This window comes from Hyperoodon ampullatus (assembly GCF_949752795.1).
Source record: "Hyperoodon ampullatus genome assembly, chromosome: 10".
Taxonomy (NCBI): Eukaryota; Metazoa; Chordata; class Mammalia; order Artiodactyla; family Ziphiidae; genus Hyperoodon; species Hyperoodon ampullatus.
In genome coordinates, this window is record NC_136923.1 from 43682788 (window position 1) to 43691737 (window position 8950).

Here is an 8950-nt window from a genome sequence, read left to right on the forward strand (position 1 = left end):
TAATGGAAATAAACATAGATGAGCTTTTCCGGGCCTCCAGTCCTCAAAAAGCCTAAAAAGAGTCAGTGCTCAAGAGGGCAGGCAGAGAAGGGAAGGCTACTAGGCTGTTGGTGGGAATGTAAATTGCTAACAGCCAGTATGGAGATCAGTAGGCAACTTCCTTACGAAACTAAAACGTGGAGCTACCACGACATTAGGCAACATGCCTCCAATTCATGTAACCAGAGAATACCATCACTGGATAAAAAATCTTGCACCCCAACGGTTGTTGTGGTACTCTTTACCATAGCCAATACAAGCAAACGACCAAAATCTCCATCTACAGACGAATGGATAAAGAAGTTGTGCTACCTATACTCCCTCAACTGTCACTCATCCAGACAAGAAAATGATCTCATGCTATTTGTAGCAACAGGGATGGAGCAGTAGATGATCTCACTAATTCTGGTAAGTAAGGAAGTCAGTAGGCAACTTCCTTACGAAGCTAAAACCTGGAGCTACCATGACATTCGGCAACAACCCTCCAATTCATTTAACCAGAGAATATCATCATTGGATTAAATAACTTGCACCCCAACGGTTCTTGTGGTACTCTTTACCATAGCCAAGACAGCAAACGATCGAAATGTCCATCGACATTTGGCAGATGAATGGATAAAGAAGTTGTGCTACCTATAGTCCCTCAACTGTCACTCATCCAGAGAACAAAATAAACTCATGCCATTTGCAGCCACATGGATGGAGCAGTAGATGATCTCACTAACTGTGGTCAATGTGACACAGGAAGACGTGTATCACATGATATCACTTACATGTTCAGTCGAAAAATGGTTACAGTGGAAGTAATGTACAAGGTAAACACAGACTCACAAACGGAGAAATGAAATGTAGAGTTACCATAGGAGGAAACTGGGGATCAGGGAAGGATGAAGTAGGAGGTTGAGATTAACAGAAACACACTAATGTATCAAAAAGACTCATCAACGAAGACCCTCCTGATAGCACAGTAACTCTAATCAACACTGGTCAATAACCTAACATGGAAAAAATCCAAAATAGCAAAGGTACAGCTACATATATAACTGCATCAAGTTGCTGTAGAACTCAAACAAACACAAGATTGTATATAAACTATAATGAAATAGAAAATAAATATTAAAATATAAAAGAAGAAAAAGTCAAGAAACACCTACTCTATTACCCTCAGGCCTCTGTGACGTCAGTTGGTGTTACATCCCTGGAGCCTCAGCAGGCCTGGGTCCCAAGGCTGGAGTATGCTGGTGCTGAGGGAGCCAGGGAGGAGGACGTGCCACCAGATCAGCGGCCCCTCGGAGCTCTATTGCCCATTCTCCTCTGCATGGGACCACAATATCCCTATCCAAGACGGCCCTGCTACAGGTAAGCAAAGCCTAGTGTACCCAAAGGATGGTGGGCCCGACGGGAGGGAAGTGCTGTGAAAAGACACCGGATCTCCATGGATCCTGCTGGTGGGGTTCCCACCTCCAACCTACTTCCTTAGACTCGCCTCAACTACGAACCACAGCACCTTCAGCATAGCACATTTACACTGCTTGGGTTTTGTGTCGGGGAGGGTGGTGCAGCGTTAGGGGAAAGAGGTAAAGATACACAAGCCCTGCGGTGTTCAGCCCGGTTCCATTCAAAGTTGCAATCCAACAACAACACTCCCTCTAAGTCTCTGTTTACCCAAGTTAACAGAGAGGGCACGAAGAAGTGCTGCCGCCTTGTGGCGCTTTCCTATAACAACAAATTTAGAAACTGTGCTCAAAGGCACTTAGCATTCACAAGGCCTGCACGGCTGAAAATGATCTGAGCCCTTGAAAAATGTGCTGGGCTAGGTAATCTGAAATGAATTCAAATCAGGTCCGATGCTCAGGCAGAAACGTTTCAAGAGCTCAGTGGTACTCACACGCTTTTTAAAAAACAGCACATCAAATGAAAAGATGCTCAGAATGTCATGATTAGGGAATGCAAATAAACGTAGACAAGGTGTTCCCTGGCTCCAGTCCTCAAAAAGTGTATAAAGAGCAAGTGCTCAACAGGGCAGGCAGAAGAGGGAAGCCGACTAGGCTGTTGGTTTGAATGTATATTGGTAAAAGCCAGTATACAGATCAGTAGGCAAGTTCCTTACTAAATTAAAAACTAGAGCTAACACGAGTTTCGGCAACCCCACTCTGGTTCATACAACAAGAGAATACCATCATTGGAAAAAAACATTTGCACCCCAACAGTTGTTGTGGTACTCTTTACCATAGCCAAGCCATGCAAACGACCAACTATCAAAAAGAAAGAATCTTAAAATCAGCAAGAGTAGAGAAGCTTATAACTTACAAGAGAACCTCATAAGATTATTATTTTTTTAAAATATTTATTTATTTGTTTGCACTGGGTCTTAGTTGTGGCACATTGGCTCCTTAGTTGTGGCATGCAATCTCTTATTTGCAGCATGCATGTGGGATCTAGTTCCCTGATCACGGGTGGAAGCTGGGCCTCCTGCACTGGGAACATGGAGTCTTATCCACTGTGCCACCAGGGAAGTCCCTAGAGCCTCATAAGGTTAAAAGTTGATTTCTGAGCAGAAACCTCACAGGTCAGGAGAGAATGGGATGATATATTCAAATTGCTCAAAAAAAACCCCAAAAAAACAAAAAACCTTGCCAACCAAGAACATCCTATTCATCATAATTGTCCTTCTTGAATGAAGAGATTAAAAACTCTTTTCAAAAAACAAAAGCTGGCCAGAGTGTCAGGAAAAGACTAAAGATTAGATTGTAAGAAAAGAAAATAGAAGCCATGTTTCGAAGACCTGTAGTACAGGTATTTCATCAGTTTGTAAGACATGAGTCTGAAATAGCTAGCAGTTTGGTTCTCAAAAGATCTCTGAATCATGTGCAGCTACTTGGTTGAGTAGGTTAGGACCCTATCATGAGACAGGTAGAAGGAAAAAACCCAGTCACGATATTTTCTGTAGCAGCAAATGAGATGTGGCGATCAGGGGCAAATGAAGCATTACCAAATGGGTGATGTCGGTCAAAAGACAACGTGGCACAGAATTTCAGTATTATGACCAGGCCTCAGAGATGTGGCATATCAGTATGTGAAAAAGGGGTCTTGAATTTACCTGGAAGGGAAAGCAGACTATGGTGAATATATGGATAAAAATAATGTGAGACAACAAGCAACAACAATTATAGCTGATAACATTATATTTCTGAGTGAACAAAGGAAAGAGAAGGCATAGAATGTACGATTCTTCTTTGGCCATTGTTTGGTACAGTCTCATTTCCAAATCATGATAGTCTTTATAGTTTTTAAGGACAAGAATTAAAATACTCTCTTATGTAAAAAAACAAAACAAAAAACACAAAAGCTGAGGGAGTTCATCATCACTAGATCTGTCTTAGAACAAATTCTAAAAGAGTTCCTCAAGCTAAAATAAAAGGACGCTAAATAGTACCATGAAAACATATGAGACTACACAATAGACTTGTAAATGTTAGTATATAGTTAAGGTAAGAATACCTTAATAGTGTGATATGGTGGTGTGTTAATCAGTTAACTTTAGTATATAAAGGTTAAAGGATGAGATTATTAAAATAACTGCAGCTATAGTAATTTTAATGTATAAACAATAGAGAAAGAGGTAAATTGTAACACCATACACAAGAATTCATGGAGGGGAGTAAAAGAGTAGATTTTTTTTTGTATGTGATGGAAGCTAAATTGTTATCAACATAAAATAGAGTGTTATGTTTTCTGTGAGCCTCATGGAACCACAAAGCAAAAACCTGTACTAGATTCAGAAAATACAAAGGGAAGGGAATACCACTACAGGATATCACTAATTCACAAAGAAAGGCAGCAGAAGAGGAAAAAAGGAACAAGAAACAAAAAAAACCCAGGAAACAATAAGATAGCATTGATAAGTCTTTACCTATCAATAATTACTGTAAACATAGATATATTAAATTCTCTAGTCAAAAGTAATAGAGTGGCTAGATAAAAATACAAGATCAAACTATATACTGCCTATCAGAGGCTCACTTCAGTGTCAAAAACACAAACAGGCTCCAAGTGAAAGTTTAGAACAGGATATTCCATACATGTGGAAACCAAAAGAAAGCAGTGGTAGCTAGAGTTACACCAGACAAAATAGACTTTAAGCCAAAAGCTGCAAGAAGAAAAAAAATAAGGTCATTACATAATGATAATGTTTTCAATTCATCAAGAAGACAACAATCATAAATAAATATGCACTCAACAGTGGAGGACCTTAATGTGTTAAGCAAATACTAACAGATTTGAAGAGAGAAATAGACAACAGAAAAAAAGTGTCCAGATCTCCTGTGTGGTATAATGTTGATTGTCCTCAATGAATGTCTCAATTTGATCGTTATCAACTTCAACTGGTCTACACGACTGTGCAGCATCATCCAGTGAGAAATCTCCAGCATGAAACTTCGCCAACCACTTTTGACATGTTTGATCAGTCACAGCACCTTCTCCATACACTGCACAAATCTTTTTTTGCGTTTCAGGTGCGTTTTTGCCTTTCTTGAAATAATAAAGCATTATATTCCGAAAATGTTGCTTTTTTCTTCCATCTTCAATATTAAAATGGCTACACAAAAATTCACCAATTTTTATGTCTTTTTTTAAATGCACATTGATATGACAGCTGTCACATACAATCTAACAAAATTGTTTTGAATGAAGTTAAAGACAACTAAGTGCTACTAAAGCCATCTTACGGAAAAAATGGAATGAACCTTTTGTCCAACCCAGTATTTTTTTCAACCACAATGGTAAGAAACCAGAAATGATCAATAGGACAGAGTCTGGAAAATTTTCAAATGAGTGGAAATTAAACAACACAATCCTAAAGAATCAATGGGCCAAAGAAAAAATTAAAAAATTAAAAATAAAAAGACTGAATCATGAAGAAATAAAACAATCTGAACAGACCAAATTACTATTAAGGAGAGTAAATCGGTTCTCAAAAACCTCCCAACAAAAATTTACCAGGACTACAAGGCTTCACTGGTGAATTCTACAAAACTTTTAAAGAAGAATTAATACTAATTACTTTTAACTGGATAAATCTTATGAATCTATTTGTGGATGATATACTTTGCATTTTATAAATACACTTGGGGAGATATACACACAAAGATATAAAACAAGTTAGAGCTATTGTTTCTGAATCTTTGATGTCTTTGAAAATACTTATCATTTCAGTTGAGCTATATTTCTGAAATTTAACATAATTGAGCATACATTAATAATATGATTCTTGTAAACTTTTGAAAATACAAAGAAGTGATAAAGAAGAGTATGTCTGTTACGTGAGCGTAGAGTATAATGGAAACCTACAAGAACAAGCCTTGACTGATTACAGCCTCCACTTGAAAAGCCAGTATCTTTAATAAACAAAGGTGACAACGTTCATTTTCCAAGCAAACTACAAGTAAAGGAAAACTAAGAAGAAATTGGAGTTTCCAGATACACCATGATGGTTTATGCACATTTTTCAGTGAATCACACCAAACCCTTACTAAAGATAAAAGAAGTATATGAACTTCAAAGCAGAGAAATCTTGCAGAAAACACCTGAACCAGGGAACATCAGGTGTAATGGGACAAACAATTATCAGGTCACTGAAGCACACATGACACATTATCCCTGCCATGGTATTCTGGGTGAAAATACTAAGAAAATCATAATCTGAGACTATCATGAAAAAAATGTCAGTTTTATGCAAATTTCAGTCCACATATACCTCCCATGTTCCCTGACTCTAATACTGTATTTAAATAGTCTTTCTTATCAATATACAGAGCAAATCTCTCCTAGTTACTTTTTTTCCCCAGAACTTTGAGTTATCTGGACCACTAATGACATCCCACTTAAAAGTGTGTTAATCCTGTTGTGCTAAGTTGATGTTGCATTCAGATGTACATTAATCTTTCCACTTTCCCCTTCTTCACTAATATCTCAACATCTGAAATTATCCCATAGGGAATTTTGGATACTAATGCCTTCCCATGTTGATCTTTCACAAAAGGAATAATTTCAATAGTTGAAGGTCATTAATTCATGGTGAGAATTCTCCATGCTCTGTAGGGAGCCTGGATGCAGACAATGGGGAAAAGGCTCTGGAACACAGAGAAGTATTGTAAAGAGCTGACTATTATAAGAAGGAAAAAAACAAGTAGTTGAAAACAACGTTGCTAGGCAGGAACATCAGAAGTAGAAAATGAAAGGTTTGCAGGTTCTCAATTCATGACATTTCAGGAGAAAAGCAGACATAGCCTCTGACCCAGGACAGGACGTTTACCTGAGAAGCTGCCATTTTCTCCTCTTCTTCCTCCTGCTCTGGGTTGTTTTCTCATCGATATTATGTTGAGGAATCACATCAGTATCTTGAGAATATGTCTTTAATGGCATCAGCACGGCTCCTTCACCTGTTCCCGCCATACCCACAGGCAAAAGGACCATGAAATGCCAACCTTTTGAAAAAGAGAGATTCAGGAACAATGAGCTCCTGCATGGAGACCAAACAGTGAGGTTTTTCTTTCCTGTCTACATGTGCTCTCCCCTCACACAGAGGCCCAAAAACTCTGCTACAGCATAGAGCAAGTGGGCTACATGGCCCTGCCCCTTCCAATCCCATGTAGAGCAGACACCAATGCCTCTCCAACGGCAAAAGGACCAAAGACTGGAAGCAACGCTCACCAATGAACCCAGCAGCCCTCGTGCTTAAACAGGGCCTAAATTTAGAATCACCTGGAGTTAAAACAATGCAAATGCTCCCACCCAGATCAATAAACAGACTCAGTGGGGAGGGTACAGGTGATGTTATTTCTAAATACTCACCATGTAATATTAGTGGGAAACTGCATGGGAGCCACACAGCAAACATTTCTTCCAAAGCTTTAAGGTGCTTACAAATTTGGGGGGAATCAGAGTCCCACTCTAAATTATGATTCTCCTGTGGGGCTCATAAAATGGCATCTTTAACAAGTTTTTTGTTGGTGCAGATGTTACTCCTCAGACCCGTATCCAGTAGCACTGAGCTAGAGCTATCAGGCAGAGCACACCTGAGACCACTGAGTAGCGTGAAGGTTTCAGGTAAGAAGTTCCAGAAGTGCAGGTTCCCTGGGCCTGATTCCTAGGGGCTGAGCCCCTCCTGGAATAGGTGTGGACTTGCTGTTGCCTAGGGGACATGCTGCTAGGTTGGTGGAAATCTCACATGGTGGGTTTAGGGTTGTGTGAGGGGTGGCCCATAGAAATCTACCCAAAGGTACCCTTAGTCCTCAGGTCCTTTAGCCCCCTCTCCTCTCAGGGCCCACCTGACCCACAGGACTACCTGAGAGCAGGGCATGACCACCTGTCCTCAGGTGAGCCAAGACTCCCTACCCCCAAAGATCCAGAGCATGAAGTTGTTTGCATCACAGATTTGTTTGAAAATAAACCAAAGGCAGCAACGGAGGGTGGATTAACATTTTGTGTTGGGAATGGACAGAAGCCTTTGAAAATGATGCCATGAATGCATATTTGATGATTCACAAAGGAAGTCGTGATCTATGTTAATAAAGCACCTTATAACTGAATCAACAGATCAGAATTTTTTGTTTATTGTGTGTCTATGTGTATGTGTTATAAATTGTGGTTCCAGAGTTTGTTCTCTCCACCCCCCTCACGAATTTATACTTTCTCAAATATTTAAAGTGCATTGATTAAGGTGAAAATTAGAGAAAAGCACATCCACTTTTTCAAATATTCTTTGAGAATACTGTACCTTTAAAATTTTTTATTTATTTTATTTTAAAAACTTAAAACATATATATATATTTTTTTTTTTTTTTTTTTTTTTGCGGTACGCGGGCCTCTCACTGTTGTGGCCTCTCCCATTGCGGAGCATAGGCTCCGGACGCGCAGACTCAGCAGCCATGGTTCACGGGCCCAGCCGCTCCACGGCATGTGGGATCTTCCCGGACCAGGGCATGAACCCGTGTGCCCTGCATCGGCAGGCAGACTCTCAACCACTGCGCCACCAGGGAAGCCCTTAAAAACTTAAAATATCTTTTATAGTTTTTTAAAAAATAAATTTATTTATTTACTTGTTTTTGGCTGTGTTGGGTCTTCGTTTCTGTGCGAGGGCTTTCTCCAGTTGCGGCGAGCAGGGTCCACTCTTCATCACGGTGCGCGGGCCTCTCACTGTCATGGCCTCTCATTGTGGAGCACAGACTCCAGACACGCAGGCTCAGTAGTTGTGGCTCACGGGCTTAGTTGCTCCATGGCATGTGGGATCTTCCCAGACCAGGGCTCGAACCCATGTCCCCTGCATTGGCAGGCAGATTCCCAACCACTGCGCCACCAGGGAAGCCCTTCTATACAGTTTTTAAAGTTTACTTTCCATTTACAGTTATTATAAAATATTGGCTATTTTCCCCATGTTGTACAATACATCTCTGAGCCTATCTTATACCCAATAGTTTGTACCTCCCACTCCCCCACCCCTATAGTGCCCCTCCCACCTCCCCACTGGTCACCACTTGTTTGTTCTCTGTATCTGTGCATTTGTTTTCTTTTTTGTTGTAGTCACTCATTTGTTGTATTTTTAGATTCCACATATAAGTGATATCATACAGTATTTGCCTTTTGCTGTCTGACTTATTTCACTTAGCATAATGCCCTCCAAGTCCACCCATGTTGCTGCAAATGGCAAAATTTCATTTTTTCATGGTTGAATAGTATTGCGTTGTATACATATACCACATCTTCTTTATCCATTCATCTGTTGAAGGACACTTCGGTTGCTTCTGTATCTTGGCAATTGTAAATAGTGCTGCTATGAACATCGGGGTGCATGTATCTTTTGAAATAGTGTTTTGGGTTTTTCTTGGATGTAAATCCAGGTGTGGAATCA

The 8950-nt window shown here is 40.0% G+C and overlaps 1 pseudogene across 1 annotated transcript; it reads left to right on the forward strand.

Annotated features, from left to right (window-relative positions):
* Window positions 1–2811: 2811 nt before the first annotated feature.
* On the forward strand, window positions 2812–3331 carry LOC307059792 (single-stranded DNA-binding protein, mitochondrial-like; annotated as a pseudogene). The gene has a single exon. The product of its transcript is annotated as a single-stranded DNA-binding protein, mitochondrial-like (transcript).
* Window positions 3332–8950: the final 5619 nt, after the last annotated feature.